Source organism: Anguilla anguilla, chromosome 8, assembly GCF_013347855.1.
Source record: "Anguilla anguilla isolate fAngAng1 chromosome 8, fAngAng1.pri, whole genome shotgun sequence".
Classification (NCBI taxonomy): domain Eukaryota; kingdom Metazoa; phylum Chordata; class Actinopteri; order Anguilliformes; family Anguillidae; genus Anguilla; species Anguilla anguilla.
The window spans coordinates 56,124,602-56,144,162 of NC_049208.1; the positions used below are offsets into that span (position 1 = coordinate 56,124,602).

General features: G+C 42.7%; 1 long non-coding RNA gene across 1 annotated transcript; it reads right to left on the reverse strand.

The window, feature by feature from the left end:
• Positions 1 to 13,954: 13,954 nt before the first annotated feature.
• Positions 13,955 to 15,843, reverse strand: LOC118233142. The gene is made up of 2 exons (XR_004766456.1): positions 15,522 to 15,843; positions 13,955 to 14,500 (listed from the first exon to the last, which is right to left on the reverse strand). It is a non-coding gene; the product is annotated as an uncharacterized LOC118233142 (long non-coding RNA).
• Between the last annotated feature and the right edge of the window lie 3,718 nt (positions 15,844 to 19,561).

The window sequence follows — 19,561 nt, forward strand, 5'->3', positions numbered from 1 at the left end:
GTCGAGTGTTTACCACTATGTAACATCACCATTTCTTTTAATAATGCTTATTAAATTTGGGCAATATTTTTCAAGTCAAAGTTTAAAAATTACTGCTTTCTGTTTTATTTGCATTTCATTTACCGTCTCAACTTTTTTAGAATTGGGGATGTACGTACATATTTTCAGGGTGCCATAATGTTCAGGACAAATGGATTCACATGCGTTTCTGATTAGTCAGGTGTGTTCAATTGCTTCTTCAGTACAATTATAAGGGATGCCAATGGAAGGAAGCCATTATGAGACTGGCATATATATATAAAAACAGTCAGAGACATAGGCCAAACCTTAAGCTTACCAAAGTCAACTGCTTGGAACATCATTAAGAACGAGAGCACTGGTGAGCTCAGTAATCATAAAGGGCCTGGTAGGCCAAGGTGGACCTATACAGTTGATGACCAAAGAATTCTTGCTATAATGAAATAACATTAACTCTAAAACAGAGACCTGGACAGTAAAATTTGGGGAGGGTTTATATTTTCATGGGAACTGTACATCATGATGCTGTATAAATGGTAGGTTCTTTATGCCCTTGACCTTATGTTTTGCCATTTTGATACACAGCCTTGTGTAGCTCTATCACCCAGTATTATCAAATTCTCAACATGAAAATTATTATTGTTATTATAATGATTTTCCACTGATCTCCCTTTTTTGTGCGTTGTCAATCCAGGGGATAGGGTGGGAGGGGTAGTTAATATGAATTGCATTACACAAATTCTGTATTGTTTGAAGGTGGAGGCAGCAATATTTGTACTGTGTCCTGTTCTATATTGAATAGTTAAACTGACTAATAATAATAATAATAATAATAATAATGGTAAGTATAGAAACATATAGATAGGAAAGAGTTTGTTAAGATGGCTGCATGACAGTACTGACAATGAACAATTAGAGATGGCATTACTTATTGCCTTGACAGCAATAGTGTAATAAGTAATAATAATTTTTTTTTAAATGTATGTCCAGACCGTGACGTGTTACACGAGGCACATGTAAAGGGGGCAATACCATTAATGATGACGATACCAGCAATAATATAGCGAGGGGGAAATTAAACATATTGTAAATTAAACCCTAATATGATTGCAGGGCCACGGTAATAATAGCTGATGTATTGAGACACAAACGTGCACGTATACACATGTCCCATTTACCTGCAGTATTCTCACATGAAAGTGTTATTATGTACGGACAAGCCAACAAACGGGACGTGAAAACCAATAATGAAATCAAATAGGAAAAATGAAACTACTGGTCTTAAAGCTGAAATTATGACAGAATACCTCGATGACATCAATATAAAACAGGAACCTGTTCGTAATAAAATTATTAAGACTTACCGAAGCGTAGGTACCACAAAATAACCGCAAAACGCCTTATTTAATATTCGAATTTATTTGTCTATACGCTGTCATTAATTCATTCAGAGAATGAATGGGGAAAGTTAAGGGCAGAGACGAAAATGGTCTTCCTGCATCCGGGACGGAACAGCGCCGCGAAAAAATACGTGCGGCCGAAAATATATTACATCCGTAGTGTTAAGAACTACCGTTGAGAACGAACGGTAAAAGTTAAGGGAAGTTAAGCTTAACTATCCACGGCTCGGGCGAACATACCAATTACAGTCTTATAGCGACTGTTATATATACCGCTCGATAAGGATTAAAAGCTCGCTCATGGTTAGATTAGGCCTACTCCATTAACTTGGCACTATGCTCCGTGATCATGTCAACCTTCACCTACATGCCCATCCTGCTGAAAACATATTGTTTCAACTAGGCAATTTGATCATTTCGTCCTAATTTCTCTCACACTGTTGTTATTTCCTCATATGCAAAGCCTGCTGGGACATATGCGTCTACTCCTATTCTCCACAATCAAGTTTTCCGGTTGTAGCTTAGCAAAACAGCGAAGAGGATTCCCACCTGCAGATAAGCCTATGAAAATGGCTTATAAACCTTAGGAAGACTGAAAGTGCATCTCCAGGAAATAACAGACAACGGAGCAGGACAACAGGCTACAGAAATTGCGACCTAGGAAGCTTTAATTCTACGGGCTTGCTGATTGTTTTCTCTATCAAGGCTCGTTGGATGGCCGGCAAATCCGTGAGTACAACATATTTCAGCTGCGTTTCTGTTGCGTTTAGACGCTTTGTGACAGCCACTGTTTGTATACATAAGATGTATTTGAAAGCAATGCTACCCAATATTTGCTGAATTCTTTCAAGTCACTTGGCCCTGTGTTTTGTAACAACGTGACTCACTGCAACAGAATAGCAGGTGAACTGAGGGTAACGGCTTGGTGCTTCGGTGCTAGCCAGCAAGCTAACAGAGACACTCATTCATGCTAAAGTTGGGTATACATAAGTGCGTTTGAACATGATTATTCACAAGACTACTGTACAAAATCCCACAGGCTATTTACAGTTAAGCAGCGCTCTGTAGGCCTACATGCAAACAGTTTGGCTATTTACAACAATAATATACATTTCATGCAACCCCCCCCACATTGCTTTGCAGCCCCGCTAGCTAGCTAGCTAGCTAGCTTGCTTAGTCTTTGTCAGGATCGCCACAATATTATTTGTGACTGTGAGGCTATGCTAACTACAAATATTGCACTTCGCTTAGCTGCGACGCTAGCTATGGCTATGTGGAACGTTTGTGGAGCACGTTGTTAATGTAGATTTCTATCTTTCAATGCAAGTGGGAACAAGTTGTAGCGATCCATCGATGTAGTTATATCAGCCATTTGGCTGACGATCGCTGTGTTAATATGGATTCCTTACAATAGAAAAGACGTGTCATTTCATGCCATGCTCTACATGGCCGTACGTTCTTCATATGGGAACGATAAATTTATAAGTGGTCGTCTGCTGCCACCCTGTGGAATGTTTTATGAACTGCAGGTAAACTGGCTTATTGCACTCTAGACGGCCAAACGGTCATCGCATGGGAACAATGCATTTGTAAGTGGTCCTCTGCTGCCACCCTGTGGAATGTTTCATGAACTGCAGGTGCGCTGGGTTAGGGTTTACAAAGTTTGCATGACATTGTGAAACGGTAAGATTACAAAACACAGGGCCAATTGACTAGGAAAAAATGTAAATACTTTGAAATACATGTTATGTCATTTGTGTGAGGCAAGGTAGCCTATATTGTTTGTAGTACTGTAACATGGTGTCATTGTGATATCAGTAGTTTTGAGTAACTTGGCATTTTTGAATGTTGAGAACGTGTTTTTTATGAGATATCATGTGTTTTTGCAAAGAGTTTTATTATGGAAGTGAGAAATGTGTCCCCGTAAGAAACGGTTGTGGATTATGACTGTCGTTGTGTGAATGTGTATTGCCTGATGAATGTGTGCTGTTTAGCAGTTTATACATAAGGGTATACATAAGTGCGTTTGAACATGATTATTCACAAGACTACTGTACAAAATCCCACAGGCTATTTACAGTTAAGCAGTGCTATGTAGGCCTACATGCAAACAGTTTGGCTATTTACAACAATAATATACATTTCATGCAAACCCCCCCCCCACATTGCTTTGCAGCCCCGCTAGCTAGCTAGCTAGCTAGCTTAGTCTTTGTCAGGATCGCCACAATATTATTTGTGACTGTGAGGCTATGCTAACTGGGTCATTCTACAGAAACGGTGGCATTTGGAATTGCAACATGTCTTGAAATGCATTTAACTTTACTTAATCAAAACTTATTGTACAATATTAATTAACCTCTTGCCTTTAACAATCCACAAAAATGAAAGCTTAATGTATTTTAATTATTTTTATACATTCACTCAAAGAATGCTTGTGCCATCTTTTTGTCATTGGTATTACTCATACGAAAAACAACATTAAAAGCTTATCAGAATAGTATTTCTCTATTCAATCTGCACATATACTCAAAGACATAGTAGGTTGATAATAATTTAAAGAAAAATGTTTTATTATTTATTTATTTATTTCAATCAGGTATGTGTAAAGTTGTATTGTGTGACATGTTTTCATTTACGCCATCAGGTTTTTGCTATAATATCAACAATAACCGAAGGACAGTCTGAAAATTGACTGATACTATCCTTAAAATGCCAACTCATAAATAAAGCAACAATCAACAAACACAAAATTATTATGAAGTCAAAAACGGCCCCTTTAATATCAAATCAGCAAACAAACATGCAGTAACACCAGTGACACATTATAACACCAATGACTTGGTATAGTCATCCACCTAGAAGCCTCCCAGTCTGCTGCCTTCCTAGCACTACTTCACTCCTTTGACCTCTCCCTACAACACTCTCCTCCAACCCACAAGGCAGGCAACCTCCTAGACCTGATCTTCCTGAGGACCTGCTCCAGCTCCAATCTTACGGTTACCCCCCTGCATACGTCTGACCATCATTTCATCTCCTTCTCCCTCCCCCTCTCCCCACACCCTCCCTCTCCCCCTCCCATCCCCACTGTCACTGTCCGCCGTAACCTCCGCTCCCTATCAGCCTCTTCTCTTGCTCCCAGTGACTGCTTCCCTCCCCCCTCTTCAATCATTTTCCAAGCTCCCCACTAACTCTGCATCCTCCACCCTGACGTCATCTCTCTCCTCAACACTCGACTCCCTATGCCCCTTCGTCCCTAGGCCAGCACGTTCATCCCCTCCCAGTCCATGGATGTCTGACATCCTACGCACCTCCAGGGCCAGCCTCCGTGCTGCTGAGAGGAAGTGGGACAAATCCAGGGACCCATCTGACCTCTGAGCCTATCAGTCTCTCCTGACAGAGAAGAGTTGACGAGGGTTAGAAATGGAGTTATGAATTTTGGTTTGGTAGAATTTTGCCTTAGCGGCAGTGACAAAAGAAGAGAAGTCTATTTTCTCTTCTCTCCTCAGCGTGCCACCTCCTCCACCCCAGTCTTCCTTCACTGCAGATGACTTTGCAGCATTCTTTGAGGAAAAGATTGCAGACATCCGCAGCTCCTTTGCCCCCTCTGCGTCCTCTGCCCCCTCACCCCCTCTGCGTCCTCCGCCCCGTTTCTCCACATTTTCTCTCCTCTCAGACGCTGAAGTCTCCCAGCTTCTGCTCACCCACCGCCCTACCACCTGCGCCCTCGACCCTATCCCCTCATCTCTCCTTCAAGCAATCACACCAGACATCCTCCCTTTTGTGGCCTCCCTTGTGAACTCATCCCTATCTTCTGGATGTTTCCCCTCATCCTTCAAGAAGGCCCACATCACCCCGCTGCTGAAGAAACCCACACTAGATCCTTCAGTCATTCAGAACTACCGGCCGGTATCTCTCCTCCCTTTCCTATCCAAAACACTTGAACGTGCTGCATCTAACCAGCTCTCTGCTTTCTTCTCTGAGAACAACCTGCTTGATCCCCAGCAGTCTGGCTTCAGGCCTGGCCACTCGACCGAGACTGCACTCCTCTCGGTCAGTGAGTCACTCCATGCTGCACGAGCAGCCTCGCTCTCTTCTGTCCTGATTCTTCTAGACCTCTCCGCTGCATTTGACACTGTGGACCACTCTACCCTCCTGTCCTCCCTGGCAGCAACAGGGATCCGCGGCACAGTCCTTGACTGGATTGAGTCCTACCTCTCTGACCGCTCCTTCCAGGTTGCCTGGGCGGGTAAGGTATCACCACCCCGTCCCCTCACCACCGGAGTTCCCCAGGGCTCAGTCCTTGGTCCCCTTCTCTTCTCCATGTACACCAGATCCCTTGGCCCTGTAATATCTGCCCATGCTTGTCCTATCATTCCTATGCCGACGACACGCAACTCTTTCTCTCCTTCTCCTCATGGGACACACAGGTCCCTGCCTGCATCTCCGCTTGCCTGAGGGACATACAGAGCTGGATGGACAATCACCACCTGAAGCTCAACCCGGGAAAGACGGAGCTAATCTTTATTCCTGCTCCAACCTCTCCCCTCCTCGACTTTTCCATTTCCTTAGGGGACACCGTAGTGACATCATCACCCTGCGCCAAGAATCTCGGAGTGATGATGGACAACAGGCTGTCCCTCTCCAAGAACATTGCAGCAGTAACCCGGGCATGCAGATTTTTCCTATACAACATCCGCAGAATCCGCCCCTTTCTCACCACCTACTCAACCCAGCTCCTGGTCCAAGCAATGGTTCTATCCCGCCTGGACTACTGCAACTCTCTTCTGGCTGGACTACCGGCATCTGCCACCAGACCCCTGCAGCTCATTCAGAATGCTGCGGCTTGTCTGGCCTTCAACCTCCCCAGACACTCCCACGTAACTCCCCTGCTCACTACCCTCCACTGGCTGCCTGTTATAGCTGGCATCAAATTGAAAACATTGGTCCTAGCATACCAGGCAGTCAAGGGATCAGCCCCAGCATACCTATAGAAGATATTCAAACCCTACATGCCAGCCAGATCCCTCCGTTCTGCTACCTCAGGACGCCTAGCACCTCCCCCTCTTCGCACCTGCACTTCCAGAACATGTCTCCTGTCTGTTCTGGCCCCACGATGGTGGAATGACCTCCCTGTGGAGGTCAGAACAGCTGAGACTGTGACCCATTTCAAACGACGACTGAAGACCCACCTCTTCAGGCTGCACCTCTCCCCATCCCTCCCTTCCCCCCTGTAAATGACTATACTTAGGGTTGTAACTAGGCAGCTGTTTCATAGGTGACTTAGTTGATGCGCCCGTCTTAACGACTACTTGTATTTTTATTTATTTTTATTTTTCCATAGATTGCGTTGTTGCCGTTCTCGTTGTTAGTGTTAATCAATTTAACCATCAGGGTCCAAGTTGAACTATGCGGTTGTTCCCTGTACTTGGACCGGTACTTCTCTCTAGGGGTTTCGTCATACTTGTTCCTGGTTATGGTCATACACTTTGTTGTACGTCGCTCTGGATAAGAGCGTCTGCCAAATGCCTGTAATGTAATGTAATGTAGTCAGGGAGCACTGTATTTACTAAAGCAATATCTTTAATATAGATATACAAAGTTCATAATCATGGCAGTTAATCCCCAAACTACACAGTGTAGCTTTATTATAATAATAATAATAATAATAATAATAATAATAATAATGATAATAAGCTGCTTGGCCACATTATTGCAGCTTGCAGCTTATTTTTTTTTATTCAAAGCTACACTGTGTAGTATGCATACTATGCTTAAATAAATCCTTGTACTGTGACATATTTTAGTCCTGATATCTGAATTCCAGATTTGTTTGAATACGCTTGTAATTTCCTATATACATAATGGGTTTCATTCACTAACGGTGTATATGCAAAGATATTCAATTGTTTATTTTGGTTTATCTTTTGATTTTGAATCTTGGTTAAGCAAGAAGCCCTTATATGGGCTTTTCTGGAGCGTGTATTATGCTAATTGAAAATGACCTGCACATGCAAACCACTTTACAATAATAGTGAATGAGACCCAATATCTTCAGTTCTACCTTGAGATGCTGGGTTAACTCCCTGGAGATGATGGGGGGGTCAAGACTGTCTCTCCTGCTCTCATGTGTTGCCTGTGTCTTGCCTGGTGTGGAATTTTTAAGAGTTCAATTTATTCCGCCGTACTTTTGTAAGTAGAAAAATAAATGCAGGCACGTCTTCGTTTCAAAATAGGTTGTTTAATGTAGCGAAGGAACTAGTGGGTCTGTTACCCAAGTACAGATAAACACAGAACCGACAAATGACGGAGACAGTGAATACTTATACCCTGTTCCTTCAAGGAAACAAAGGGCCAAATGGTTATCTTTAAACACATCATGGGGAAGGGGGGGGGGGGGGGGGGGCGAGGTAATCAGACATTGGGGGGGGGGAAGAAACAAGGTGTGGGGAAGTTGGACTGAAGTAGGGGGTAGAGGATACTGCATACCAAAGGGAGAGGATGTAGCACAAAGGGTGTGAATGGGGAAGGGGGGGGCGAGGTAATCAGACATTGGGGGGGGGGGGGGAAGAGACAAGGTGTGGGGAAGTTGGACTGAAGTAGGGGGTAGAGGATACTGCATACCAAAGGGAGAGGATGTAGCACAAAGGGTGTGATAAAAGGTCAATTTAAATGAGTGTGGTGGTAAACAATCAATCCTATCTGCAGCTGTCCCACTACAATGTGAGACACCTCAGAAGGGTAGAACTGTGGCTCCCATGTTTTCCAACATTCCCTACTTTTTTTTATTTTTTATAAGAAAGTCTTCTATAATCAAAGGTATATGTATAGAAAAGAATATGAAGCAAAAATAAAACATAAAAATTAAAACAAAAGCACACAAATTATTCAGGGGTTATTTCTGAGCCATCCCACAGTTTCATTTCTATCAATGACTTTCTCCAACTGTTTTTTTTTGTTTGCGCCAGCAATAACACTGTGTTTGACCATTGAGGATACGAATTACTATTAGACCTACAATAGCCAGGAATATCCGGTTCCAAAAATGTGTTCTCATCAGAGCATCCTTGTCGCTTCAGGACCGTGGCCTCTGCCTGGGCCAAGCTCACCTCCATTTTTGTTTTGAGTAGTGTTGAATCACTCTCCATTAGAGCTTTCTTCACCTGAGCATGAATACCTGCAAACACATTTGACTAAGGAACCAGGTAGGCATCATCCCACGTGGCCAAGCTGTTGGACTCACTGGCATCAGTAGTAGGTAAATGAATGTTCCCCATCTGAACAGTGTATGCTGGTGTAAACCAGAAACCAGGGGGGTGATTAACACCTTATATTACCATATGGAAGTCCTGTGGGGTGACTCAGAATACACCAGTGACACTGGTCCACCACCCTCTCCACTTCCTCTAAAGGGTGCACATTCCTCTCTGGGGACAGTTTATTAGAGTTAATAGATACAATTTATTGCATGACTTTCATGCATAACATGTATGAATGTGGTAATCTGTAAGATTGTTTGATTCAGCCATTCCCTTACCAGTTCAAACCTTAAACAATACTGATCAAACATGACAATGATGTTAGCTCAATCATAAACAGCATGCATGAATACCGTATTTACATCATATTATAAAACTCTTTTTTTTTCTTTTCTTCTGGTCCAAGAATGATGCCTTCTCTAGGAATAGGGTGCAGTGGAGGACATTTGCTTCAGTCCAACTGCTTGAGTCTTCCCATTCCTTTAGAGGTTGGCATTGTCTATCCTCAACATATATGTATTATTATTATTATTATTTATTTTATTTATTTATTTATTTTTAACCGTATAAATTTAGATGTATCATTGTTAGACCAGGGTAATATGTACATTCATGCTCCACGGCCCATCTCCCCAGGTTATCCTGTCCCTCATCCCAACTAGTTATTGCGTTAATAATGTGTCCAATTACGTGTTTTTACTGTCACAATGAATTCTTATATTCTTGGAAGCTGTCTTCCACCCTCAATCATGTGTTCTAAATGAAGATTCACTTGATACTTTCCATGTGTCTTCTGTTGTGAACGCTTCACCATCTTTCCACCTGTCTGATGTCCATTAGGTGAATCCAACGTCAACTGCGTGTATTGTCCCTGACACATTGGGTGTTGTTTATGAATATGACCGGAATGTCCCACTTAGTGCTGACCTCCAACCTGTTCCTGAATACCAGGAGCCTCGTCCTGATCTCGATTAATTCTGTAGGGGAGAGAAAGACCAAGTGTGAGTGTATATTCTTATGCAGTTTTAATCATTTAAACATTGACATTGGTATCAAGTTCAGCTTTGTTATATAATTTGCATTGGTCCCCATGATACCAGAAATACTGTATTGGCCTACCCCGCTTTTTTATTGCCAATTTCAAATTGGTTTCACCAAGTTTGTCCATAACTTCGTATGGACCTTCCCAGTTTGCTTCCCAGCCTCCCCCTTTTAAAAAAATTTTAAGCATCACCTGATTTAGAAAGTCACTGTATGTGGGGTTGGACTGTGAAAGGGATTCTCAGAGCCTTTCTGGCTGCTCTGCTCAGAATGTGCCTTAATCATAGACAATAGGTCTGTGTATGTAAGAGTGCCTTCAATCTGGGGCTGTTCTGTCTGAGGCTGCTGTGCACGCAGCTGTTTTGGCCCTTTTCCTTCCATCCCTCCTCCTTTTGACCAGCAGTGTCGCTTGGAATGGCCAACACGCTTGCAATTGGCACACACACGGGGGCTTCTACACTCATTCTGAATGTGACCTGGCTTCCCACAGTTAAAACAATGAAATTTGGCCTGGCCCTTATTAGATGCTAGCACAGCAACCCTTTTTCTAGAGCTCTGTTTAGGGCTCAGTGAACTGAGTTGCGACTCATTCCACACAGTTAAACAGTCTTGGATATCCCTGCCTATGTGCTGTCTGACTGGCTGTGCACCCAGTTCTCTATTCAACTGTAACAATAAATGTTGGCAAGTAGGCGAGACAAGATCTTTATATTTATTGATTACCAAACTCCAAAACATTGGATCGTCACCTGTTAGTAGTGCTCTGTTCCCTCCACCTATGTTTCGATTGTACACAATCACAAATGTTCTAAGAAAATCAGTGGGATGCTGCCCTTTCTTAGGTACAAACTCAAGAATTTTATTCATGTCAGCTATAACGCGATAACCCACAGCCTCGCTCATTATCCTTAACCTCGCGTCATGACTGGGGAAAACAACAGGGTTTCCCTGACCCTGAATTAATTCTAACGGAATAGTAACCGATGTAGGGAGCACAGATTGCACTAATTTACAACAGTCCTTGTCAGTTAGCGAGTGTATTCGCTGCAGCGTTTGCACCTTTTCAACAACTGCGGTCGGGTCACTAACTCTGTCCCACGTGGGAAGTTGTTGTTGCAGTGTAATCAACTCTGAAAGTGTAAGATTGCGATCCACCTGTTGATCTGCATATTCATATGTGATAGCCCCATTGACAGGATTTTGTGTTGCGCTTGTACGAACTCTGCGTGTTATTATTGGTGCGATTTTAGTGTTTTTTGTCCCGACTGATTTAGTTGCTTTTTGTGATGTAGAACTTCTAGAAACCAGCCTTCGGCAATTAGAAAGAAGTGAATTGGTCATAGATGCATTACATTCTGTCCCCCCAGTAGACCTATGAAACCCCGGCTCCTCATCTAAAATTTCATTATCACTTCTTTCATCATCCACATCTAACAAAGGAGCTGTTTGGCAGTTTGTCTGCCTGACTTCCCATTCGTCATCATCAGAACTGTATACTGACTCACTCTGCTCCTCTAATGTCCTTAAAATCACTGCCACTCGCCGTTTCATTATGGTATTTGCAAGTTTTTGCTTTGCCATTTTTTCTTTCAGCGACCTGAACTTCTGTACAATCGCATTATCCTTATTCTCCCCAGACACATTCCATAACTCTTTATATGCCACCTGAGCATCGCGTAACTGTCCCTGCGTTTTAACCAATTCTGCAGTTGTGGTACTCAATTTCTCCCTCAACTGGCAAATTTCTTTTCTAAATTCTAAGTGTGTTGTGGCATGTAATATACGTTCTGCAACAGATGCTTCCAACTTCCTTGAATTTACCGCCAGTGCTTTATTCAAACTTTCAACTTCACCTCGCAATGTAGGAACCTCTACAACTGTATCGGTCAAAAACTTAATTGTTTGGGCCATAGCCATCACACAGTTAGCCTGTCTTGTTTTCTCATTTTTCTCATTTTCATTGCGCTCTTCACAAGCAGTCTGAAGATATTCAACAACATCCACTTCCTGTGGTACGTTATAAGAATCCTCCTTACAATGTTTGGCCAACCACCTAGCGGCCCACGATTTCCACCCATTCACTGCCATTCCTAAACTCCTGTACAATGGACAAACAAACTTTTGGTACTTGAAATTGTCCAAGGTCTGTGTAACTTTATACAAGCCCCTACCTAGAACACTGTACACATGTACAATCAATTCTGGCCACTTGTATTTTAAAACATTACACAATTTTCGTAACTATTCCTCTACAATATTACATACATAAATATTTCATACTCACAAATGTACGTGGTCCGTTCCGTGCCTTCAAGTCCGTTTTTCCTTCAGCGTTGGCAAATGGCTTCCAAAACAGCCCTTCTCCTTCCTTGAATTCGGCGTCAACATAAAAAAGAAAGTCTCTTCTGTAGGCCAGTGTCACACGCGAATGTAAGCCTCCCCAGTTTTTTTTTTTTTTGAAAAACGCAACAAGAACGACAGATTTGGGCTGGCTCGCCAATAATGTGGAATTTTTAAGAGTTCGATTTGTTCCGTCGTACTTTTGTAAGTAGAAAAATAAATGCAGGCACGTCTTCGTTTCAAAATAGGTTGTTTAATGTAGCAAAGGAACTAGTGGGTCTGTTACCCAAGTACAGATAAACACAGAACCGACAAATGACGGAGACAGTGAATACTTATACCCTGTTCCTTCAAGGAAACAAAGGGCCAAATGGTTATCTTAAACACATCACAGGGAAAGGGGGGGGGGGGGAGGTAATCAGACATTGGGGGGGAAGAAACAAGGTGTGGGGGAGTTGGACTGAAGTAGGGGGTAGAGGATATCACACAATGGTACTGCATATCAAAGTGAGACAATTTGACTGGGCAAGGGGGTAGAGGATGTAGCACAAAGGGTGTGATTAGAAGGTTAATTTAAATGAGTGTGGTGGTAAACAATCAATGTTATCTGTAACTGGCCCACTACAATGTGAGACACCTCAGAAGGGTAAACTGTGGCTCCCATGTTTTCCAACACCTGGTTGACTCGCCATGCCTTGCGCTGACCTCTCTTTGCCCTTTCACTGAGATCATTTATGTTCTGTCTTTTTCCTGTTGCTATATCATTAGCATAACCCTGTTGCCTTTTCACTAAATACTCTGCTCTACGTGTAGGGTCAGCATCCCTGCGCTGTCTATAAAACCTCTGCTTCTCAGCTGCACTCAATTTCGCCATACCTGACAAAAATAATAATAATAGGAAGTTATGAAAAAGAAACAATGTGCTATTTTGCTTTAAATACTTATGTTGAAGCTTTTATAAAAGCTCATTTACACAAGAATGTCATTGGTGTTACTGATTGTCATTGGTGTTACCAGGAGTAGTAACACCAATGACGGTAACACCAATGACAATTTGTCAAACAAATGGTTTTTTACAAAATGGACACCGCAGTACCTCAAACCACATGTCTTCAATCATATTAAAATCATTCAAATATATAATTTAATCCATTTCTATTATCTATTTCTAATTCCCCTTCCTATGAAATGACTAACACCAATGACATATTTAAAAGCCTCATGTAGAATTAACACATAAATCATTAAATTTATAACAAATGAAGAGAGACAGCAGACTCACCATGTGCATATGTTGATCACACTTCTTCCAATGACCTCTTGAACCAAAAATTACTTATAAAAGTCATTTCATTTTTTTCAAAATAAAAGTTTTGTGAGGCAGCAACACCAATGACATGATATGGGGTGACCACTATTACCGTTATATTATTTATAATATTTCATTTGTATTTCAGCTTTTTAAGTTCTCCATTCCATGAATGTGACATTTGTGTTTACTTTATAACATTTAAATTGGAGAAAAATAAAAAATTTTAACTCAAAATATGGCACTAAACTTCGATACATGGTCTGAGTGACAAGCAAATTTCTTGTGTAAGGGGGTTCTCCTCTGTAACAAGTGCTTCAATATTAACACCGTTACTAGAATGGATAAAATCAGGTAAGTATGGACCAGATCAGAAGACAACAGATTCGACTCGCGAGAGAGAGGCGGTTTGCACATCAAGAATGAAGCACACGAAAGCAGGATCTATATTTCAAAGGTAAGAGAATGATTTTTTTTCTTTTAAATTAAAATTTTCCCTTTTTGGTTCTCTGTACCCTTTGTTTTTATTACAAAGTAGAAAGCATTAAACAACAACAGTACACATATCTACAAAATGGGGAAAGGAAAAAAATACAAGTTGGTCCCAAGCCCTTTTACTTTGTGTCTGTATTTATATTTTCTCTGGTTCCACTAATTTGACTATTTTTCCTATCTTTATACCTTAACCATACTTTTAGTAATTTTTTGATGTGTTTCAGTTAATCCCTATTATTAGTTATTTGGTTCTAGTATGATTTGTCACTAATTAGATTTTAGGACTTTTATTTTGAAACCAAGACCCTTATGTAGTACTACTGAAAGTACCTATGCAAAGGAAACTTATCACACTATAACACCAAAACACTTTTCTAAAACACTATCTGTGCAAATCAGTTTAGTCCGTGTGGTTGTTGGACCACTTGTTGCTGAGTTCCAGTTTGTAGAATTCAAACTCTTGTCCTACCACCATCTTAGAAAGCACAACTGAACTCTTTCCTTCTCTTTAAGATTTCAGGTCGATCACATGGGTGGCTCGCCAGTCCGCGCGCCGCTGTAGCTCTCCAGGGAAGGCAAGCAGGGCGGACGAATCCAGGATCCAGCACAGCAGTTCAAATCCAACAACAAAAAAACCCGGCCTTGCAACACAAAGCCAAAAGACTCATCAGTAGTCTGTACATTCAGATTAAGACATAGTATACACTGTGAACATCTAAATTGTATAACACTTGTAACCTTCCATTTACTCTGTGAAATAAACTTGGATAAAGCTTATATCAATTGTCAATCTGTTCTCATTCTGTCAGCATATCTAGATTCTGATTAACTGGAAGTAGAATTAGCCACCATTAGCTCACTCAATTCACTACTCATATCTTGCAGTGCTTCCAAACTCACCCACTGACGTTTCCTCGCAGCACTAGCTAGCTAGCTAGTTACGTTAGCTTTCTAATAAAAGGTACCACAACACACATTCGTTTTAAACAGGGGTCCTCAATCTTATCCAGAAAGGGCCAGTGTGGATGCAGGCTTTCATTCCAACCAAGCGGTTACACACCTGATTCCACTAATCAAAATTCTTAGCAGAGATTCTTGTGGTTGATTAGTGGAATCAGGTGTGTTACTGCTTGGTTGGAATGAAAGCCTGCACGCACACCGGCCCTTTCTGGAAAAGATTGAGGACCCCTGGTTTTAAATAACATTTAACAAACAGTACGCCGATGTGGCTGCGATATGCGATTACACAGGAGATACACTTTCAGAACACAACCGGAAAATTTTCAAATGCCCTTCTTCTAGCTAACGTTACATCACATTGTCCCCGCTTCAATATATTTTCAGCTTGCTATGTGGCGAACTGCCTGGTTCGTCTACCACCACAGTCACAAAGCAGGAAACAGCCCTGCTGTTAGCCCGGCCTACACCCCACACATCAATTATACACATTTGCCGGTTTAGCCGCGAGTTGCTATAGCTAGCCAAGTTAGCTAGCTGCTACTACCAGAGCTTTAAATCACATGAAGCTAGCTACTTAGCAACCTTCATTTTCGGATCTTTTTTTATTACGACTACGTTTAACATTTTCGTTTCTGAAGACACCCAAGCTAACTGATACTACGGCAGTGAAATAAGATAGATAGTCTTAGAATGCGGACTCACCAAGGAATATGTTCAAAGTTGTACAAAGTTCGGTTTTCAACGATCTTAATGGCGAATGCAGAAAATTTTCTTTCACGCGGTCGTCACACAGGGCGATAGAAGAACGTTGCAAATCTTCGTTATTTCTTTATAAATCTGTTTCTTTTCAAGTGACTGTCACTCCTCAATAAAATATCTGCAATTGTATCCTAAATTCACTTGTAATTCACTTCGAATTAGCTTAATCTGTTCAGAGAAATTTTCGCATGTCTGCTGTCGCTCAAGCCATCTTGACCAGAGGAAGTTAGGGCGGGCTTGTCATCTGACATGACCAATCAACAAATGTACAACAAGTATCATTATCCGCATTGGTTGTCTAATCCTTCTATCAACTTATCTTTCTGCACATAAAGAAAGTGTATTTTTCCTTATTAAAAGTCTTTTTCTTTTGTCTCCATTTTGAATTATAATTTACTTATTTACTTGCTACTAGTTATTTACTATTTTTCTTTGTTTCACTATCTATTCAGTATGTGTCTTGGAACCCTGGGTTACACTTGCACTTGCTATTTTATATAAATGATTAAAAAACAAGAATTGCTCATTACATGACTCAAATATGTTTTACTATTATAAGAACAGTCTAAATGGACTTAATGATCACATGTAATATATATTTTTGATAAATATAAAGTATTTTGCTTGCTCTAAAGGTGAGACACAGGAATGCCACCGTTTCTGTAGAATGACCCAACTACAAATATTGCACTTCGCTTAGTTACGACGCTGGCTATTTACAACAATAATATACATTTCATGCAAACCCCCCCCCCCCCCCCCACATTGCTTTGCAGCCCAGCTAGCTAGCTAGCTTGCTTAGTCTTTGTCAGGATCGCCACAATATTATTTATGACTGTGAGGCTATGTTAACCCCAAATATTGCACTTCGCTTAGCTGCGACGCTGGCTATTTACAACAATAATATACATTTCATGCAACCCCCCCCCCACATTGCTTTGCAGCCCAGCTAGCTAGCTAGCTAGCTAGCTTGCTTAGTCTTTGTCAGGATCGCCACAATATTATTTGTGACTGTGCGGCTATGCTAACTACAAATATTGCACTTCGCTTAGCTGCGACGCTAGCTATAGCCTATGTCGAACGTTTGTGGAGCACGTTGTTAATGTAGATTTCTATCTTTCAATACAAATGGGAACAAGTTGTAGCGATCCATCGATATAGTTATATCAGCCATTTGGCTGACGATCGCTGTGTTAATATGGATTCCTTACAATAGAAAAGACGTGTCATTTCATGCCGTGCTCTATATGGCCGTACGTTCTTCATATGGGAACGATTAATTTATAAGTGGTCGTCTGCTGCCACCCTGTGGAATGTTTTATGAACTGCAGGTACGCTGGCTTATCACACTCTACACAGCCAAACGGTCATCACATGGGAACAATTAATTTATAAGTGGTCGTCTGCTGCCACCCTGTGGAATGTTTTATGAACTGCAGGTATGCTGGTTTATTACACTCTACACGGCCAAACGGTCATCGCATGGGAACAATGCATTTGTAAGTGGTCCTCTGCTGCCACCATGTGGAATGTTTTATGAACTGCAGGTATGCTGGTTTATTACACTCTACACGGCCAAACGGTCATCGCATGGGAACAATGCATTTGTAAGTGGTCCTCTGCTGCCACCATGTGGAATGTTTTATGAACTGCAGGTATGCTGGGTTAGGGTTAGGGTTAGGGTTAGGGTTGGAGCTAGGGTTAGGGTTAGGGTTAGGGTTAGGGTTGGAGCTAGGGTTAGGGTTAGGGTTAGGGTTCGGGTTAGGGTTAGGGTTAGGGTTAGGGTTAGGGTTAGGGTTAGGGTTGGAGCTAGGGTTAGGGTTAGGGTTAGGGTTAGGGTTGGAGCTAGGGTTAGGGTTAGGGTTAGGGTTAGGGTTAGGGTTAGGGTTAGGGTTATGGTTAGGGTTAGGGTTAGGGTTAGGGTTAGGGTCGGGTTAGGGTTAGGGTTAGGGTCCGGGTTAGGGTTAAGGTCCGGGTTAGGGTTAGGGTTAGGGTTAGGGTTAGGGTTGGAGCTAGGGTTAGGGTTAGGGTTCGGGTTAGGGTTAGGGTTAGGGTTAGGGTTAGGGTTAGGGTTAGGGTTAGGGTTAGGGTTGGAGCTAGGGTTAGGGTTAGGGTTAGGGTTGGAGCTAGGGTTAGGGTTAGGGTTAGGGTTAGGGTTAGGGTTAGGGTTAGGGTTAGGGTTAGGGTTAGGGTTAGGGTTAGGGTTAGGGTTAGGGTTAGGGTTAGGGTTAGGGTTAGGGTTAGGGTTAGGGTTAGGGTTAGGGTTAGGATTAGGGTTAGGGTTAGGGTTAGGGTTAGGGTTAGGGTTAGGGTTAGGGTTAGGGTTAGGGTTAGGGTTAGGGTTAGGGTTAGGGTTAGGGTTAGGGTTAGGGTTAGGGTTAGGGTTAGGGTTAGGGTTAGGGTTAGGGTTAGGGTTAGGGTTAGGGTTAGGGTTAGGGTTAGGGTTAGGGTTAGGGTTAGGGTTAGGGTTAGGGTTAGGGTTAGGGTTAGGGTTAGGGTTAGGGTTAGGGTTAGGGTTAGGGTTAGGGTTAGGGTTAGGGTTAGGGTTAGGGTTAGGGTTAGGGTTAGGGTTAGGGTTAGGGTTAGGGTTAGGGTTAGGGTTAGGGTTAGGGTTAGGGTTAGGGTTAGGGTAGGGTTAGGGTTAGGGTTAGGGTTAGGGTTAGGGTTAGGGTTAGGGTTAGGGTTAGGGTTAGGGTTAGGGTTAGGGTTAGGGTTAGGGTTAGGGTTAGGGTTAGGGTTAGGGTTAGGGTTAGGGTTAGGGTTAGGGTTAGGGTTAGGGTTAGGGTAGGGTTAGGGTTAGGGTAGGGTTAGGGTTAGGGTTAGGGTTAGGGTTAGGGTTAGGGTTAGGGTTAGGGTTAGGGTTAGGGTTAGGGTTAGGGTTAGGGTTAGGGTTAGGGTTAGGGTTAGGGTTAGGGTTAGGGTTAGGGTTAGGGTTAGGGTTAGGGTTAGGGTTAGGGTTAGGGTTAGGGTTAGGGTTAGGGTTAGGGTTAGGGTTAGGGTTAGGGTTAGGGTTAGGGTTAGGGTTAGGGTTAGGGTTAGGGTTAGGGTTAGGGTTAGGGTTAGGGTTAGGGTTAGGGTTAGGGTTAGGGTTAGGGTTAGGGTTAGGGTTAGGGTTAGGGTTAGGGTTAGGGTTAGGGTTAGGGTTAGGGTTAGGGTTAGGGTTAGGGTTAGGGTTAGGGTTAGGGTTAGGGTTAGGGTTAGGGTTAGGGTTAGGGTTAGGGTTAGGGTTAGGGTTAGGGTTAGGGTTAGGGTTAGGGTTAGGGTTAGGGTTAGGGTTAGGGTTAGGGTTAGGGTTAGGGTTAGGGTTAGGGTTAGGGTTAGGGTTAGGGTTAGGGTTAGGGTTAGGGTTAGGGTTAGGGTTAGGGTTAGGGTAGGGTTCGGGTTAGGGTTAGGGTTAGGGGTTCAGGGTTAGGGTTAGGGTTAGGGTTAGGGTTAGGGTTAGGGTTAGGGTTAGGGTTAGGGTTAGGGTTAGGGTTAGGGTTAGGGTTAGGGTTAGGGTTAGGGTTAGGGTTTAGGGTTAGGGTTAGGGTTAGGGTTAGGGTTAGGGTTAGGGTTAGGGTTAGGGTTAGGGTTAGGGTTAGGGTTAGGGTTAGGGTTAGGGTTAGGGTTAGGGTTAGGGTTAGGGTTAGGGTTAGGGTTAGGGTTAGGGTTAGGGTTAGGGTTAGGGTTAGGGTTAGGGTTAGGGTTAGGGTTAGGGTTAGGGTTAGGGTTAGGGTTAGGGTTAGGGTTAGGGTTAGGGTTAGGGTTAGGGTTAGGGTTAGGGTTAGGGTTAGGGTTAGGGTTAGGGTTAGGGTTAGGGTTAGGGTTAGGGTTAGGGTTAGGGTTAGGGTTAGGGTTAGGGTTAGGGTTAGGGTTAGGGTTAGGGTTAGGGTTAGGGTTAGGGTTAGGGTTAGGGTTAGGGTTAGGGTTAGGGTTAGGGTTAGGGTTAGGGTTAGGGTTAGGGTTAGGGTTAGGGTTAGGGTTAGGGTTAGGGTTAGGGTTAG